The following is a 19,376-nucleotide window of genomic DNA, read 5'->3' as shown; positions in this document are numbered from 1 at the left end:
ACCCTCGAGACTCCTGGAAAGATCCCCCCTTATTATAGAAGGGGTCAAAAACTTCTGGACCTCCCTGGGACCTGCTTGCCTCTGTCCCAGCAGATCCTCAGGAGAACAGGGGTTGATGCCTAGGAAGAGGCACGGTGAAGAAAAGCAAGAGAGGCTGGGAGGAGCCCCAGAATACAAAGAAACTGTAAGCCTACCTGTGGGATCTCTGCAGGGTTGTTGGTGTTCACGTGAAGGCAGTCAAGAACAGCCTAGCTACACTTGCAGGTTATCCCAAAATGGCCAAGGTTATGAGGAGTCCAGCTGAAATGGAGCTGGGTGCTGTGTGAGCTGGACTATCGACGGTGATGAGGATATTGGGATATCACTTCTGCTGCTGCTGGTGATGATGGTGATGAGGCGGGCGGGGAGGAGGAGGGGGGATGGCGGGAGAAGCAAGAAGAGGAGGAGGAGGAGGAAGGTGACCTGAGCGTTTCCCCATCTCCACCCCATCCCATACTCTGGCTGCTAAAGGAAGGAGAGGAAGGCTTGCTGGGGGCTGGGAAAGGGGCGACTGCCATTTCTGGAGCCACAGCACTATCCAGCGGAACGTGTATCTCAAAAGTCCATGCAGCAGACACCTGTCTTCTGCCAGGCCTCCAGGGATCAACAAGGCTGTGCTGGGCCTTCTGAGCTCTGCCCAAGCTGGAGGTTCTCCTCCTCCATCCCAACCCCACCCCCACAAGTTTAGAAGCCTAAAAGGACCCCTGCCCCGCCATGGCAAAGACAGGAGCTCTAGGATCCTTGGACCCTGCCGACAGCGCCGGGAACGACTAACTCAGAGGTCGGAGCTTCCCCCGTCTGCCATTTTGGGCTGGACCCAGAGGGATTCTACAATTTTTCCTGTGGTGTCCCTCCTGGGGAGTGACCGGATGCCCTGCCTGGGACCACACTGGGGGTCAGGCGTCCCCTTTCCTCACTGGGAGCTGAGGGGCTTAGAGCATTTGGAACCGGGGCCAGTTACACTTGACACTCCCAGGGGCAGCCATCTCAGGCCGCCCCTGGGGCATCTGAGGGCCTTCCGCAGCTGTGGAACCATGGTCCAGTCTCCCATGGAGTGCACAGATGAAGGGACAGCCAGGAGCCCGTTGCCCAGGCGCACACTCAGGATGACAAAACACCCATTCCCACCCCCCACAACCCCCACTGGGCCAGTTTCTTCCCACTCCATGGCTGTCTCCATCACATGAGCCCAGGTAACTGGCTTTGACAGAAACAATCTCCGCTTGATGGCAGCATGGCTCTGCAAATGCCAACAGAGGGCCGGACCCTGCCCCCATCATTCCATCAGGCCTTGGTCCTCCTCCCCTTCCAAGGAAAAAACACTATCAGACCAACACAGACAACCCCGTGAAGGAGGGGACAAAAGGACAGAATGACCACTGGTCAGGAGGCTGGACGTCCTGCAGGCCTTTCCCCCTTCTTTGCCTCCAACCCTTTTGTTTTTTTTTTTTTTTTTCTTCACACCTGCTCTTGGGAGAAGTAAAAGCCTAAGTAACTTTCAGAAGCCTAAGGGGATCCCCTCCCCGCCATGGGGAAAACAGGAGGTCTAGGAGCCCTGGACCCTACTGGCTTTTACATGACTTTATCTCTTTCCTATTTGCTTGTCTTTTCTTAGGTGTTTCGTAGAATAAGTCTTCTCATGATTTAGTTTGTTAAATGTTACTTTTTTTTTTCTTTTTTGACTTCTGATTTATATATGCATCTTACTGAAGAGTATTCTTTTCCAAATAGTTACTATTTTATTTCTTCTTTATTCAGTTGTGGTTAAATGCATGTATCATAAAAGTAACTACTTCTGAAGTGAACAGTGGCATCTATCACATTCACAATGTTGTGCGACCTCCACCTGTATCTAATTTCTTTTTTTTTTAATTTATTTGTTTAAATTGGAGGCTAATTACTTTACAATATTGTAGTGGTTTTGCCACACATTGACATGAGTCAGCTATGGGTGTATATGTGTTCCCCATCCTGAACCCCCCTTCCACCTCCCTCCCTATCCCTACATTTTAGCAGGCAAAGGAAATTCCCTATCCATTAAGCAGTTTTCCACTTCCCTACTCATCACCCACCCCTGGTTGCATTCCATCTCTACAAATTTACCCATTCTGGACATCTCATATCAGTGGAATCATACAGTAAGTGACCTTTTCTGTCTACATCCTTTCACTTACGTTTTTGAGGTTCATCCATGTTGTAGCATGTATGAGAACATCATTCCTTTTTATGGCTGAATATTATATTTGGGTCTTCCCCAGTGGCTCAGCAGTAAAGAATCCGCCTGCAGATGCAGGAGACGTGGGTTCGATCCCTGGGTCAGGAAGATGCCCTGGAGAAAGACATGGCAACCCACTCCAGTTTTGCAAGAAAATCCCATGGACAGTGGAGCCTGGTGGGCTACAGTCCATAGGGTCCCAAAGAGTCGGACATGACTGAAGCAACTGACTGCAAACTATAATATTTGATTTTATGGTATATACCACAATTTCTTTATCAATTTGTTTCTTCATTGGAGTTGTTTCCACATTTTAGCTATTGTTAACAGTGATGCTCTGAACATTAATGTGGAAGGATTTATTTCAGTATCTATTTCAACCCTTTTGGGTTACATCTAGGAATGGAATTTCTGGGTTGAATAGCAATTCAATGTTAACTTTTAGAAAAACAGGAAAAACTTTTCCCCTACCACCTGCATCATTTCACTTTTCTATTAGCAATTGTATCAGTATTCCAATTTCTCTATGTCCTCCCCAACACTTATTTCCTTTATTTCCCCCCAATTATAGCCATCCTAGTGGGTTTGTAAAGTTTTGGTCTAGATTTGTATTTCCTTTATGACTAATGATGTTCAGCATGTTTTAAAGTCTTATTGACCATTTGTATATCTTCTTCAGAGAAATGTCTAATTCAAGTTTCTCCATCCTTCTTAAAATTGTACTGTTCACTGCTCTGTTGTTGAGTTGTAAGATTTTTTTTTTTCATATTCTGGATATGGGCCCTTGCCAGATATATGATTTGCAAACATTTTCCGCCATTCTGTAGGTTGTCTTCTCTTTTTTTATAGACCTTTGCTGAACAAAAGTTCTCAATTTTGATAAATCCATCTATTTTTGTTCTTTTATTGCTACTGCTTTTGGTGTCCTATTCAAACATTATCAAATCCAAGGTAAAGAAGATTTATATTTGCTTCTAAAAATTGTATATTTTAGCTCTTGTAATTAGGTCATTAATTCATTTTGAGTGAATTTCTTATATTCATCCGTACATGGATATCCAGTTTTCCCAACATCATTTGTTCAACAGATTGTGCTTACTCCACTAAGTGGTCTTGGCACCCATGTTGAAGCTCATCTGACCCATATAGGTTTATTTCTGGACTCTCTAGTCTATACTATTAGTCTATTTGTCTATCTTTATACCAATACTATACCGTTTTGATTACTGTAGTTTTGTAATACGTTTTAAAATCAAGAAGTGTGAGTCCTACGACTTTGTTCTTTTTCAAAACTGTTCAAGCTGTTTGGGATTCCTTTAAGTGTTCATACAAATTTTAGGATGCATTTTTTTCTATTTCTACAAAAAAAAATGCCATTCAAATTTGGATAGAGATTGGATTGAATCTGTATATCACTTTCAGTAGTATAACTATCTTAACAATATCAAGTCTTCCAATTCATGAACATGGAATGTCTTTCCATTTGTCTTCTTTAATTTCTTTCATCAATATTTTATAGCTTTGAGTATACAGGTCTTTCACCTACTCGGTTAAATTTATTCTATGTATTTATTTTGGGGGGATACTATTGTAAAGAGGGCTGTTTTCTTGATTTTCCTTTTGGATTGTTCGTTGCTGGCATATAGAAACGTAGCTGAACATTGTGTGCTGATTTTGTATCCTGCAACTTTACTGAACTATTAGTTCTAGCAGGTTTTTTTTTTTTTTTTTTGTGTGTGTGTGTGTGAGAATCCTGTGGGATTTTATATAGGATTATGTGATCTGCAAATGGAGACAGTCTTACTTCTTTCTTTCCAATTTGGATTCCTTTTTTTCTTTTTTCTTCACAATTGCTTTGGTTAAAACTTCCAGTGCAATGCTGAACAGCAGTGGTGAAAGGCAGCATCCTTGTCTTCTTGATCTAAAGAGGAATGTTTTTACTCACTTATCATTAAGAATGATGTTAGCTGTTTGTTGTTCTTATGTGTGTGCTTGCTCAGTCTCTCAGTCACTTCTGACTCTTTGCAACCCTACAGACTGTAGCCCCCTGGCTCCTCTGTCCATGAGATCCTCCAGGCAAGAATACTGAAGTGGATTGTCATTTTCTTCCAGGAATCTTCTTGACCCAGGGATCAAACACATGTCACTTGCATTGTCAGGCAGATTCTTTACCACTGAGCCACCTAGGGTTTATAGATGCATTTTATTACATTGACAAAAGTTCTTGATGTTCCTAGTTTTCTGATTTTTTTCCAATCGTGAAATAGTATTGGACTTTGTCGAATGCTTTTTCTGCATCAATTGTGATTATTGCTTTCTTTCTTCATTTGTTAGTGTGATGTGTTACAATGATTGATTTTCTTATAATGAACCACCCTTCTTTACTTCTGAGATAAATCCCACTTTGTCATGGTGTATTGTTGTTCAGGCACTCAGCTGTGTCTGACTCTGTGAACCTGTGGACTACAGCACACTGGGCTTCCCTGTCCTTCACCATCACAGCTTGCTCAAACTCATGTCCATTGAGTAGGTGATGCCATTCAAACAGCTCATCCTCTGTCATCCCCTTCTCCTCCTGCCTTAAATCTTTCCCAGCATTAGGGTCTTTTCTATTGAGTCAGCTCTTCGCATCAGGTGTCCAAAGTATTGGAGCTTCAGCTTCAGCATCAGTGCTTCCAATGAATATTCAAAATTGCTTTCCTTTATGATTGACTGGTTTGATTTCCTCCCTGTCCAAGGGACTCTCAAGAGTCTTATTCAATTCCACAGTTCAAAAACAGCAATTCTTTGGCACTCAGCTTTCTTTATGGTCCAACTTTCTCATCCACACATGATTAGATGGACCTTTGTTGGCAAAATAATGTCTCTACCTTTTAATATGCTGTCTAGGTTGGTCATAGCTTTTCTTCCAAGGAGCAAGTGTCTTTTAATTTCATGGCTGCAGTCACAGTCTGCAGTGATTTTGGAAGAAAATTAAGTTTGTCACTGTTTCCGTTTTTTCCCCTTCTATTTGCCAGGAAGTGATGGAACAGGATGCCATGATATTAGTTTTCTGAATGTTGAGTCTTAAGCCAGGTTTTTCACTCTCCTCTTTCACTTTCATCAAGAGGCTCTTTAGTTCCTCTTTGCTTTCTACGATAAGGGTGGTGTCATCTGCATATCTGAGGTTATTGATATTTCTCCCAGAAATCTTGATTCCAGCTTTTGCTTCATCCAGCCTGGCATTTCTCATGATGCACTCTGCATATAAGTTAAATAAGCAAGGTGACAATATGCAGCCTTGAAGCACTTCTTTCCCAATTTGGAACCAGTCTGGTGTTCCATGTCCAGTTCTAACTGTTGCTTCTTGACCTGCATACAAGTTTCTCAGGAAGCAAGTAAGGTGATCTGGTAGTCCCATCTCTTGAAACATTTTCCAGTTTATTGTGTTCCACACAGTCAAAGGCTTCAGCATAGTCAATGAAGAAGAAGTAGATGTTTTTGTTTTGTTTTGTTTTGTTTTTTTCTGGAATTCTCTTGCTTTTTCTATGATCCAACAGATATTGGCTATTTGATCTCTGGTTCCTCTGTCCTTTCTAAATCCAGCTTGAAAATTTGGAAGTTCTTGGTTCATGTACTATTGAAGCCTAGCTTGGATAATTTTGAGCATTACTTTGCTAGCATGTGAAATGAGTGCAATTGTGTTATAGCTTGAACATGCTTTGGCACCACCTTTCTTTGCATCATGGTGTATAATCAATCTATTTCTCTCTCTCTCTCTCTCTACATAAGTTTCCCTGTTATTGATTTCTAGTTTTATTACATTGTCATGAGAGAAGATACACTGTATGATTTAAATTTGTGAAGTAACACATGGCCGATCCTAGAGAATGTTCCTGGCACTTGAGAGAAATACGTACACTGCTATTGTTGCATGGAGTGTGATATACTTGTCTGTTAGGCCTACTTGTTTATAGTGGTGTATAAGTCTACTATTTCCTTATTGGTCTTCTGTCTACATGTCTTATTAATTATTGAAAGTAGAGTATTTGTCTCCAACTATTATTGTCTATTCCTCCCTTCAATTCTCTCCTCTCTTACAGCATAGGTTCCCATCTCCACTCTTGATCTCATATGATCTCACTTCTGTCAGACTATCAATTATTGCCACTTTCTCCCAGCTCCCTTTCTATTTGATCTTTCCCATAAACATTTAAATATGCTCGTCTTTTCCTTCTTAAAAAAAAAAAAAAAAAACTTCCCTTTACCTTATATTCCCCTTCAGTTATAACTTTCTCTCTTTCTTCCTATGTATCATAGCTCAGCTTCTTGAAAGCACTGTCAGCCCTCTCTTTGAGTACTTTCTCACATTCCCTCCACAAATTCCTTTACCTATTACAATCTGTCTCCTCAGTGAATCTGCTCTTAACAAAGTCACAAACCTCTTGACAAATTCAGTGATTGTTGTCTCCTTTCTTCCCCAACATCAATGGACACTTTTAAGTGGGCTTCCCTGATAGATCAGCTGGTAAAGAATCCACCTGCAATGCAGGAGATCCCCATTCAGTTCCTGTCAGGAAAATTCCCTGGAGAAGGGATAGGCTACCCACTACAGTATTCTTGGGCTTCCCTGGTGGCTCAGATGGTAAAGAACCCGCCTGCAATGTGGGAGACCTGGGTTTGACCCCTGGGTTTGGAAGATCCCCTGGAGGAGGGCATGGCAACCCACTCCAGTATTCTTGCCTGGAGAATCCCCATGGACAGAGGAGCTTGGCAGGCTACAGTCCATGGGGTTGCAAAGAGTCAAACACGACTGAGTGACTAAGCAAAATGACAAAAATATTTGACATCATTGATTATTTCTTTTTTCTTGGGATAATCTCTTCCCTCAGGTTTCAAGACACTTCATTTCCTGCTTTCCTTCCTTACTTCTTTGCCTATTCAGTTTCCTTTGCAGGATCTTCTTCTTCTGTCAGTCGTTTCATCATTGGTGTTTTTCAGAATTCAATTCTTGCTTTCTTCTCACAATGTACATTCCTCATGACTGCAGCTCCCATATATATGCTGACAACTTCCATCATATGCTGATAACATCCAAATATACATTCCTTGTCTATAATGCTGACATTCTAACGAACATGCACACTTGAATATTCCACAGGTATCTCAAATTCATCATAGATGAAAATTAAATAACTTGTCAAATTTCTTCACCTGGGTGTCCCCCAATTATAAAGTAAGTTTAATTAAAACATTATCTCTTCCAAGAACCCTTCTCTTAGAGCTTATGATCCCTCCTTTGTGCTTCCTATCTTTATCTTCTCCCTTACAAGATGATTTTTTCTCCAGCACTGGACTGTGTGATCTTCAAGGCAGATGCATGGTTTAGTGAGCTGTGTGCCCAACACACAGTAAGTTCTCAGTAAGTATTGATTAAATAGAATCAGTTATACCTCAGTGTTGTAGCAGCACTGTGGTGTCTGAAGAAAACAATGCTTTGACCTAATCGTACCCGTTGTACTGACTGGAAAAAGACCTAAGCCTTTCTCTTTCTGAGTTTGAATCACAGCTTTGACGTGGTCTTTCTTGTTTTTTGTCCTTGTTCCTAAGGTAAAAGTGTTTAACTGCTTCTTGGTTGTATTGGGTGGCATTGGAATAAGATTTTAACTGAGTATTCTTGAATTGCTTTTACAATAAATCAACTTTATAATATTTAAATTTATCAGCTTTTTACATTTGTATAAAAGAAAAATAGAAATAAAAAATAGAACTTAATTAGCTTAAAACCAATACCTTCTCTACCCCAGAAAAATGCGAAGATCTCTTGTACAGTTTCTTCAAAATTTTTTATATTTAATTTTGCATTATTCTAGATAATATGTGCTGTGCTGTGATAAGTCACTTCAGTCATGTCTGGTTCTTTGCAACCCTATGGACTATAGCCCACCAGCCTCCTCTCTCTATGGGATTCTCCAGGCAAGAATACTGGAGTGGGTTGCCATGTCCTCCTCCAGGGGATCTTCCCAACCCAGGGATGGAACCTGCATCTCTTATGTTTCCTGCATTGGCAGGTGGGTTCTTCACCACTAGCACCACCTGGGAAGCCATGTACCAGATCATTTTATTTCAGCGTGAGGATACCCATCCAAATGTTCTTAGACTTTTTGATTCTTCTGCTTGAAGAGTTGTTAAAGTCTTTGTTTCCCTCTTTGAACATTACCCTCATGGGCTATTTCAGTATATTGTGCCCTCATAGGCACCATTATGGTTTTTACAAGGCTTCACATAAAAACCTGTCAGACAAAAGAGCACATATTCTGTGATTCCATTTATGCAAATCTTAAGAACAGGCGAAAACTAACCAATGGAAATAGAAGTCACAATAATGGTTACTTCTCAAGGGTATTGACTTGGAACAGGCAGAAATGGGCCTTTAGAGTTATTGGAAATGTTCTATATTTTGTTTTAAGTGGTGATATTTATACAAGTGTGTGTGTGTGTGTGTGTGTGTGTTATACACAAATTCACTGAACTACATACTTAAGATATATTACTTTACTATGAGTTATATCTCAAGTAATAAGTAAAACAAATACAACAAACCTATGAATTCCTGTTGTGTACTTTCTTTTTTACATTCCTAATCAACAAGATGGCAAGATACTACACTGAGAATTTGATTGAAATCAATGTGCACCTACCAAATGTATATATGATATGTAGAGTAATGGACAAATACCAGGCAGAGAAGTAGCAAAGAGGAATTAGTCACTTCTAGATGCAGAGGACAGGAAATGAGGAAATATTTCCCTGAGACTAGCACAACTGAGCGGAGCTTGAAGAACAAATTCCATGAGGTAGACATGGGTCTAAAGGCATTGGAGAGAGCGAAATGTACAAAAGATTGGAATGAAATAACAAAAACGTTCAAGGAAAGCCTAGTGGAATATAATACACAAGAAGAGGGTTGGAGAAGTCCGAGATGGAGTGTAGGAATTAAAAGCAACAAGCAAGGCTAGAGTAAGAGGCTTATCGTAGAGAATCTTAGATCATGCTAATATTATATAAAACAGGAAGGCATTAAAGGATTTTGAGTAGGGAAAAATATGGTTAGGTATTTATTCTAGAGGCTGTTCCTCAGGTCAACAGGCAGTAGTGGAACAGGCTGGAGATCAGTTAGAAAACTATTATTGTCATTTAGGAGAAAAATAGCAATGGTACAAACCAGGCTAAGGGAACGGAGATCTGAGAATGGAAAAGAAGACCAAATGGGTGGCTCCAAAAATAATCCAAAGCACATTAATTCTTTTACCACTCCCAAAACCTTTCTTATTTGTCTTCAGAAGCTTGTAAGTATTGAACAAAAAAAAGAGGGACAAAATCATCAAGGAAGAACTTGCCTTTCTCCTCTCATGCTTTTGAAATGAAAATATTCTACCTGTTTTTCTAGAGGAACCCTTATCTCTGCTATATTTTTAAAATACAAATTTTGAAAAAGGGTAGGTAATTTGGAACTTGTCAAGGACAAATAAGTCTTCAGTGTGTTCTTCATAAATGCCAGTAAAAAAAAGATTTAACCGAGACAGGTGACCATGATTTGTATATAAATACTCATAAATATGAAGGAAACTAGTGAGAGTAAATTTCATGTCATGTGATCTAAAAAATATTCAGTATTATATTAATATCTAGTATGAACTTTTTAGTTTGATTAATATGTTTTTATATACTATCATGTGTAAAATAGATGGTGAGAAGTTGCTATATAACAGATAGCTCAGCCTGGCACTCTGTGATGACCTAGAGGGGTGGGATGGGCAGGGGAAGGGGGGCTCAAGAGGGAGGAGATATATGTGTAATTATGGCTGATTTTTGTTGTTGTATGGCGGAAATCAACACAACATTGTAAAATCAATTTTCCTCTAATTAAAAAATAAAATGTTGTACCTAGGTTTACTAGAGCTCAAATGAGACCTTTCTATATCTGTTGCAAATCTAACAGCAAGAAAAATAACTTGGTATGATAAAATTTTTATAAGTGAATTAAATGTACGTGAAGTAAGAGCTTTTAGGTGAACTTTTTAGAAGTAATTATGTTTTAGGAATAGCTGCTTAAAAATAATCTCTCCTGGATGATAGGGATAGAATGTTGCAAAGAAGCCAATACTGACTCCATATTGGAACTGTTTCTTCGACTTGCTTTTGTTATTACAATCATACATAATGGCCTGCTTCAAAGGACCCTGTTATTCTGCCTGACTATAAACTAATGTGCCTTTGTTCAGCTCATAGAGAGACAATCAGACTCTGCCCACATGTGAATAGAAGAGATTAACATATCCCTTCCAAAGGCTGACCCTTCCCGCAGATGTTTTCTAAGACTGAAGACCCTTTTTACTTTACTTCCTCACTGCCCCTCCCTCTCTATTCTGCCTTTTAACTTTAGTTCCTCATTGCTTCTCTCTGACTCTATAAAAGAATCTGGCATCCAGACACCAACAAAATGGTTACTTTGAGACATTAGTCTGCCATCTTTTTGGTCAGCTGGCTTTCCAAATAAAGTCGTATTCCTTGCTTCAACACCTCTCTTGGATTCATTGGCCTATTGTGCAGCAAGTACAGTAAGCTTGAACATGGAAACAAATTTGGTGAGCCAGCACAGGAGCCTTACTGCTCATGGCTAGCTGGCCCCGATCAGGGAATATTGAGACAAGGCCCTAAGCAGCTTCTAGGACCATTTGTCCTGAGGATCTTTTCTTCAAGATTCCCTGAAGTGGCACCAGCTGCCCCAGCACTTGGCAGTTGAGACAAGGAACCAACAAACTTCTACAAGTCAATAGACTTGATTTTGTTAGAGGGTAAGTCTACCCAATTTGATAGCCAGTTAAGCCAGTTTGCTTGTTTGCCGTTTTGTGTTATGAGTCAGTGGGCTCAATTTTGTAGGTTAAGTCATTCTGCTGTACACACCAGGAACATATCCCCCCCCCCTTCAATTTGGGCTTTTCCTTTATGGGAAAAGCCAATTTGGTTGGGGTACCCTGTTGGAAAGGGGAAGTGTTGTTGGACTCTACCTTGAACCAGTTCATCGGGGAATTTTACTTCTTGTAAGACAAGTCTGCCCTCATTGGAATTAGTTCATTTGTTTCATAGGGTAAATTTATCTACCTGATTTGGGAACTGGTTCATCTGTGCATCAATGCTGGAATTTGTTTGTGCTGTCTTTCTTGGAATTTGCACATGTCTTTTGTGTTTTGGTGTTACCAAACTTATAAAAATGGGAAATATTTAATCTATCCCTAAGGAAAGCTCTTTAGGGCATATATTAGATATATTAAGATCAGAAGAGCAATGGTCCCAGAATGGCTCACAATTATACAGTCTCTCAGATAGAAGTGCAAAGGAGAGGAACACCCTGAAAATGAAGAGGCCCTAGGGCTCCCTTGGACTTCAGGCATCTGATTCTAGTTTCCCTACAGGAGCTCCAAGTAACTTTGACAGTGGGGAGCATCAGCTCCAGTTTAGGGAGCTCCCCCTGTGAGGGAAAACTCGGACCATTTGGGCAAAGGTCACAGGTCTAATGGGACTGGGAAGTCACATTAATGTGACTTTCTGGTTGACTAGGTTTTGGTTTATTCTGGTACTTTGGTAATGCATAGACATCTGGTACTGTTTCCTCTAAGGCTTCCTCTACATCTTCTTGCTTCTTTTTCCTCGAACCCTCTGCAAACAGATGAGTGGCTATGAAGGCCCACAGGTCACTGTGCTCCAGTAGCTGCCACCTAAGCGGGTGAGGGCTCTCCTTTCCTCTCCTTCCCTTAAGCTGAAGACCAGGCCAATTAATATCATGTGGGCACAAGTCAGGCACAGAAAAGCCATTAGGGTGCCTGCCACTTGCAGACTCCAGTGACAGGATAAAGGCATCATGGAACGGACCACAGTATTAGAGTATCTGTCCCCAACAAGACGAATTCCGTGAAACTCAGACACATATTGGTTCAAGCAAAACACCGAGCCACTCCCCTGACAAGACAAGTTCCCAGTAGGATTACAAGGCAGATTCCTCAGCCTGTCTTCCCTGTTGCCTTCACCTCTTTCCCCCTCAGTCCAGATTAATTTTGCAGAAGCCTGAATGTTGTCTCAGCCATCCCAGGAGGCCTTCTCCCCTACGAGAGAGAAGGAGGGGTGAAACTTCCCTAAGGTAGCCACTCAAATCTTTAAAAAAATAAAAAGGAAAAAAACAAAATTTGTTTTACAATGTAGTCTTTATAGCACCAGAAGGGAGGCTTCAAAAAGTCCTTTTACCACTTCCGAAATCTTGCCTGTTCATCTTGAGAGTCATGTAAATATTTTTAAAAGGAGGAAACAAAGTCATCTTAGGAAGAAATTGCCTGTATCACTGAGAAGCAAATGTCTTCTTTGGTCTTCTCAAAAACCATTATCTCTGTTGTTGTTGTTGTTGTTGTTGTTTTTAATGTAAATTTTAGAGTTATTCTTGTTCAGTCCCTAAGTCCTGTCTGACTCTGCAACCCCATGAACTGCAGCATGCCAGGCTTCCCTGTCCTTCACTATCTCTCTGAGTTTGCTCAAACTTATGTCCACTGAGTCAGTGATGCCATTCAAACACCTTGTCGTCTATGGCACCCTTCTCCTGCTGCCTTCAATGTTTCCCAGCATGAGTCTTTTCCAATGTGTTGGCTCTTCCCATCAGGTGGCCAAAGTACTGAGCTTTAGCTTTAGTATCAGTCTTCCCAATGAATATTCAGGGTTGATTTTCTTTAGGACTGACTGGTTTGATCTCCTTACTGTCCAACAGACTCTCTCAAGTCTTCTTCAGAACCACATTTAGAAAGCATCAATTCTTCAGCACTCAGCCTTCTTTACAGTCCAACTCTCATATCCATGCATGACTATTGGAAAAACGATAGCTTCAACTATACAGATTTTTGCCGGCAAATTGATGTCTCTGCTTTCTAATACACTGTTCAGGTTTGTCACAGCTTTTCTTCCAAGGGGCAAGCGTCTTTTAATTTTGTGGCTGCAGTCGCCATCTACAGTGATTTGGGAGCCCAAGAAAATGAAATCTGATGCTTATTCCCCATCTATTTGCCGTGAAGTGATGGGACCAGATGCCATGATCTTATTTTTTTGAATGTTTAATTTTAAGCCAGCTTTTTCACTCTCCTCTTTCACCTTCATCAAGAGGCTCTTTAGTTCCTCTTCACTTTCTGTCAATAAAGTGGTATCATCTGCGTATCTGAGGCTGTTGATAGTTCTCCTGGCAACCTTGATTCTAGCTTGAGTCATCCAGCCCAGCATTTCACATGATGTGCTCTGCATATAAGTTAAATAAACAGACTAACAATGTATAGCCTTGACGTACTCCTTTCCCAATTTGGAACCAGTCTGTTGTTCCATGTTGAGTTCCAACTGTTGCTTCTTGTCCTGCATACAGGTTTCTCAGGATGCAGGAAAGGTCGTCAGGTATTTCCATCTCTTTAAGAATATTCCACAATTTCTTGTGATCCACACAAAGGTTTTAGCATAGTCAATGAAGCAGAAGTAGATACTTTTTTGGAATTCCCTTACTTTTGTCTATGATCCAGTTAATGCTGGCAATTTGATCTCTGGTTCCTCTGACTTTTCTAAATCCAGCTTGTACATCTGGCAGTCCTCAGTTCACGCACTGCTGAAGCCAAGCTTGAAGGACTTTGAACATAATCTTGCTAGCATATGAAATAAGTGCAACTGTGTGGTAATTTGAACATTCTCTTGCAATGCCTTTCGTTAGAGAGGGTAAAGCAATTCAGAAGTTGTCTCATCCAAGGTAATTAGAAATTGCTTTTTATGCAAATATTAATATTTAGCCATCTAGCCAAGTGAGCTTGATTTGTTCCATCTGTGAGAAACCCAATTTTAATCCAATCTCTTCTGTAAACTGGGTTTTACATTGCTGTACCTGATTCAGGACAGAAATCTTGAATAACTGAGGCCTCAATGTGCATTTATATATATATATCTTTGTTTTTGGATAACATTGCTGCGATTGATTTGTAAAAAGTGCTCTATTTAGTTGGCTTAAATAAAAGTAATAAATACTGACAAACCAATCAACTCTAAATACAAGAGAAATTAAATGACTTTCAGGCTCACATGAACTGGGAAATATTTAATATTAAATTGGTAGCTGGTATTAATGTTTAAGTTTGTTGATCTAATTTTAATAATATAGATATGTCCTGAGTCATCACCAAATTAACTATAATATTAAGTGTAAGACTTTCATTGTGCCTAGGCTTAACATAAGCTAAATAAGGTATTATATCTATCAAAAATTTGTCAGCAAGAAAAGTACCTCAATGTGGGGGGGAAAAAAAACTTTAAGGAAATCAAGATACGTGTTTTCAGTAGAAAAAGGTGTGAGGAAATAAAAAAAAATACTGAAAAGAGTTATGCATGATCAGGATTTTCTAAGACTAGATTGAATTTAGTTGAGTAAATGAATCACATTGGGAGTAAGCTAAGACTTGGATTTGGCTTTTTCTTTCTGTTCAGAGAAAAAAGTTTTCTTAGAATGCCATTTTGATAACACATTACATGAGTTTCTTTGCCTTTAAGTGCTTTGTATTTGCCATTGAAATCTCAGGTTACTTTGCTTAAGCATAAGCAACTTTCTTTTATCCAACTTTCTTTATCAATTAACCAGATGTTTAACTGACTTGTAAGCCTTTTGTCATTTATAGATACATCTGTACTCTGATGCTGTTACAAAATGGGCTTTATTATCAAGGAGATTCACAGGAAGGCTATCAGTTCAGTTCAGTCAGTCGCTCAGTCGTGTCTGACTCTTGGCGACCCCATGAATCGCAGCATGCCAGGCCTCCCTGTCCATCACCAACTCCCGGAGTTTACTCAAACACATGCCCATCGAGTCGGTGATGCCATCCAGCCGTCTCATCCTCTGTCATCCCCTTCTACTCCTGCCCTCAGCATCAGGGTCTTTTCCAATGAGTCAACTCTTCGCATGAGGTGGCCAAAATATTGGAGTTTCAGCTTCGGCATCAGTCCTTCCAAGGAACACCCAGGATTTATCTCCTTTAAGATGGACTGGTTAGATTCCCTTGCAGTCCAAGGGACTCTCAAGAGTTTTCTCCAACACCACAGTTCAAAAGCATCAATTCTTCAGTGCTCAGCTTTCTTCACAGTCCAACTCTCACATCCATACATGACCATTGGAAAAACCATAGCCTTGACTAGACGGACCTTTGTTGGCAAAGTGATGTCTCTGCTTTTTAATATGCTATCTAGGTTGGTCATAACTTTCCTTCCAAGAAGTAAGCATCTTTTAATTTCATGGCTGCAGTCACCATCTGCACTGATTTTGGAGCCCAAAAATAAATAAATAAATAAATAAAGTCTGACACTGTTTCCAATGTCTCCCCATCTATTTCCCATGAGGTGATGGGACCAGATGCCATGATCTTAGTTTTCTGAATGTTGAGCTTTAAGCCAACTTTTTCACTCTCCTCTTTGACTTTCATCAAGAGGCTTTTTAGTTCCTCTTCACTTTCTGCCATAAGGGTGGTGTCATCTGCATATCTGAGGTTATTGGTATTTCTCCTGGAATACGAAGGCTATGGAAGCACTTAAAATAGTTCCACATCAAAATGATGGTTATTCAAGAATTCCAACCCATATGGATTAAAACAGGGAGCTGTCCTGCCCATGGGGCCCCTATATCAGGTATCCAAGACTTTTATTCCCTGACCAGCAGAGTCCATGCCACTACTCAGGCTTGAAGCAGTTACAGAAGATAAGACCATCCCCCCTCTGCTTCCCATAAGAAGATGGGAGTAAAGTCTCTGAGAGGGGAAATGAAACAGGAGGGAAGTGGGCAGGGAACAACGTTTGAAAGAATGACATAACCCTAGGACTGATTATAACAAGGCTGATTATAAACAAACAGGTCCAACACGGTAGACTAGTCCATTTCCATTAGACCTTGAGTCACAGTACATGCTCTTTGTAACACATCAGGAAGCTAAGTGAGGCACCCACAACTGGGTGGTGACCCAATTCAATGTAAAGAAACATTTAGATAAAGAAATGTAAATGAAACAACGGCTTTTTAGATAGACTTTAAGAAAATACAAATGAGATAAGAGCTTTAAGTGAACTTTTAGAAATACATGTTTTAGGATCTCTCCAGATATTCTACAACTTAAAAGGAAAAAATTGTTAAAACAAGTAAAGTAATGAGAGGCTTATGGAAAATGGACCCCAAAAAGGGTTATGAACATGGTCAATTAGGACTAAGTTTAAAACAAGTTTAACTGAGTAAATGAAACTTTTAAGTAAGCAAATGCAAAATGTAAATTTGGTTTTTTTCTCTGTTAAAACAGACAAGTTTTCTTAACATGCTAAACTGCCTTTGATATTTAAGTTTACCTTTTAAAGAATGTATTTGTCTTTGAAATTTTGTGTAGTAACTTTGGCTAAGTTTCACAGTGACCTATGGTCCTATTGTATTTAAAAACAATTTTTGGTGTTCCTTTGAAGTTCCTTTGACCTCTAGCTAACTTTGGGGTGCTTCAAAGTGCCCCTGAGGCACCCCAAAGGGAGATATTAAACTAATTAGGTTCACTTGGTATGTTAATAGAGGTATTGTCAAATGAGTAATAAATTTTAAGTTGTATTATATGGTAAATGGTACAGATATTCCATAGATTATATGGAGTTCCTAAGAGTCTGATATGTCCAGGTGGAACAGTATCAGTCATAATTCTAGTTATTTTCTGAAAGTGTCGTATGTCACAGCAGCAACTGGGTTGCTTTATCAACTGCATTGTAATTGGATTTAAATGTGCTTTCTTAAGTCTTTTTGAAGACAGTTATGGTTTCACTCTAATGCCATTGCAAAAATGCCTCCTCTTAAAAATTTATTAAAATGGACTTTTGGAGAAATACAAGTTTCTGACTTTTCAAACATAATGCTGAACTGAAAATTGAAGAATTCTACTAGAACACCTGATGACTTCATAAAGCCTTTAACAAAAAGGCTTAGTTACATAGGAATGAGTGAATAGGTAAATATGGTTGTAATTTTTATGGTTTCTATCTAAAAGGACTACTGCCTTGTGTTTTCTAGGTATAAGAAAAATTTTCTTCTTCCTTTAATTATGACTTGTAGTGTTCTTGCCTGGAAAATCCCATGGATGGAGAAGCCTGGTAGGCTACAGTACATGGGGTCGCAAAGAACTGGACACGACTGAGTGACTTCACTTACTTTCACTTAGAAATTTGGTAGATTATGCCTTTTGTGAGCAGAATTGGAACATTTATCTTTTTCTCTCTACCTGGTTGATCCTACCAGTAACATATGCTTGTCTCAAAAGATTAAGCCAAGCATAAATGTGCATGGCCAGTACAATGGAACTGCAAATAGGTCATTAAATCAGTTATAGCTCCTTTGGTCACTCAATTACTACAACTGGATTACAACTAGTTATACAAATCATTGTTTAAATTTTTTGTTTTCAAATAGTGCTTTGTGTCTCCCTGCTGCACTATGTCATTGTCAATGTTACTAGCTGCATTACTTATGTCCTCTCTAATTTATAAGACTGCTGTCTCTTGCAGTAACCAATGTGTAATCAGACCTCCAAAAATATTTGTGTGGTTAAATATTTTGAGAAAATCACATATATAACATAAAATGACTGTAATAGTGTGATTCTAGATATGGAAAAAAGCAATAAGGGAAAATGTCTCTTGGATTATAGTTAGACAGAATCCAGACAATTTTTAATTATTGATGGGGCCTGGTCCAAAACTTAACATCTGGAGGAGCATAACAAGAATTTTGCCTGAACTAGGATAAGCCTCCCAGTGCTGTAGGATAAAAGTTGATCATGAAATGTCTTCCAAACATTGGTCAAATTCATGACCAAGAAGAGAAGACCTGAGGAATTGATGTGGCAATTGCAGCCCTTCAACATGAGCCAGTGAAACCTGAAGAAGGAGAATACCTGCCATCTAGCAGTCATCACACTGCTGCCACTTCCTATGGTGAACTGTGAGGAAACTCTGAGAATACAGGATTACAGACCCCCAGGCAGTTGTGCTATGCTGTCCTTAGTCATTCAGTCCTGTCCAACTCTTTGTGACCCCATGGATTGCAGCCTGCTAGGTTCCTCTGTCTGTGGAATTCTCTAGGCAAGAATACTATAGTGGGTATCCGTTTCCTTCTCCAGGGGATTTTCCCAACCCAAGGATCAAACCCAGGTCCCCTGCATTGCAGGTGGATTCCTTACAGATTGAGCCATCAAGGAAGCCCCAAGATAGCTGAGGTACATATAAAGGAAATAATTTTAATGAGCCCTGACTCTTGCATCTTCCCATATTTAGAATAGTAGTACATTCCTTTAATTTTAAATACTGCCTCCTGGATTTGAAGATCAGTATTTCTAAAGTCTACAAGTGTAAAGTAGACACTTTCCAAAGAAGAACAAAAGGAAGACAAATCTTAACATGTGAAACATTGGCACTAGTGGCAGACACTCCCAGAAAGATCCATCTGATGAAGTAAAATGGTCGTCACCCCTTTTTTCCACAAGATTGTGGAATGGACTTTGACAGTGTGGAATTGTTGCAAAGAAGCCAATTCTGGCTCCAAAATGAAAATATTTCTTTGACTTGCTTTAGTTATTATGATCATACATAACTGTTGTTGTTGTTCAGTCGCTAACTCATGTTTGACTCTTTGTGACCACATGGACTGCTGCACAGCAGGCTTCCCTGTCCTTCACTATCTCCCAGAGTTTGCTCAAACTCAGGTCCACTGAGTGTGTGATGCCATCCAACCATCTCATTCTCTGTAGCCCCTTTCTCCTCATGTGCTTGATCTTTCCCAGCATCAGGGTCTTTTCCAATGAGTTGGCTCTTCCCATCAGATGGCCAAAGTATTAGAGCTTCTTCAGCATCAGTACTTCCAATGAATATTCAGGACTGATTTCCTTTAGGATTGACTGGTTTGATCTCCTTGCAGTCCAAGGGACTCTCAAGAGTCTCCTTTAGAACCACAACTAGAACACATCAATTCTTTAGCACACAGCCATCTTTATGGTCCAACTCTTACATCCATACA

General features: G+C 39.9%; 1 protein-coding gene across 5 annotated transcripts in view; it reads right to left on the bottom strand.

Annotated features, from left to right (window-relative positions):
• NBDY (negative regulator of P-body association) overlaps positions 1 to 19,376 on the bottom strand; it is a 90,974-nt gene that overhangs the window by 54,379 nt on the left and 17,219 nt on the right. The window contains exon 1 of one of the 5 annotated variants that reach the window (XR_006339737.1): positions 2,214 to 2,263. The exons of the other annotated variants lie outside the window; for them this stretch is intronic. The gene's annotated coding sequence lies outside the window, so the exon portion shown is untranslated. Of the gene's footprint in view, positions 1 to 2,213; positions 2,264 to 19,376 lie in introns of those variants that run through there. 5 annotated transcript variants of the gene reach the window in all.

Source organism: Cervus elaphus, chromosome X, assembly GCF_910594005.1.
Source record: "Cervus elaphus chromosome X, mCerEla1.1, whole genome shotgun sequence".
NCBI lineage: Eukaryota > Metazoa > Chordata > Mammalia > Artiodactyla > Cervidae > Cervus > Cervus elaphus.
The sequence above is the reverse complement of the archived record's forward strand: the minus strand, read 5'-3'. Positions and strand labels throughout refer to the sequence as shown.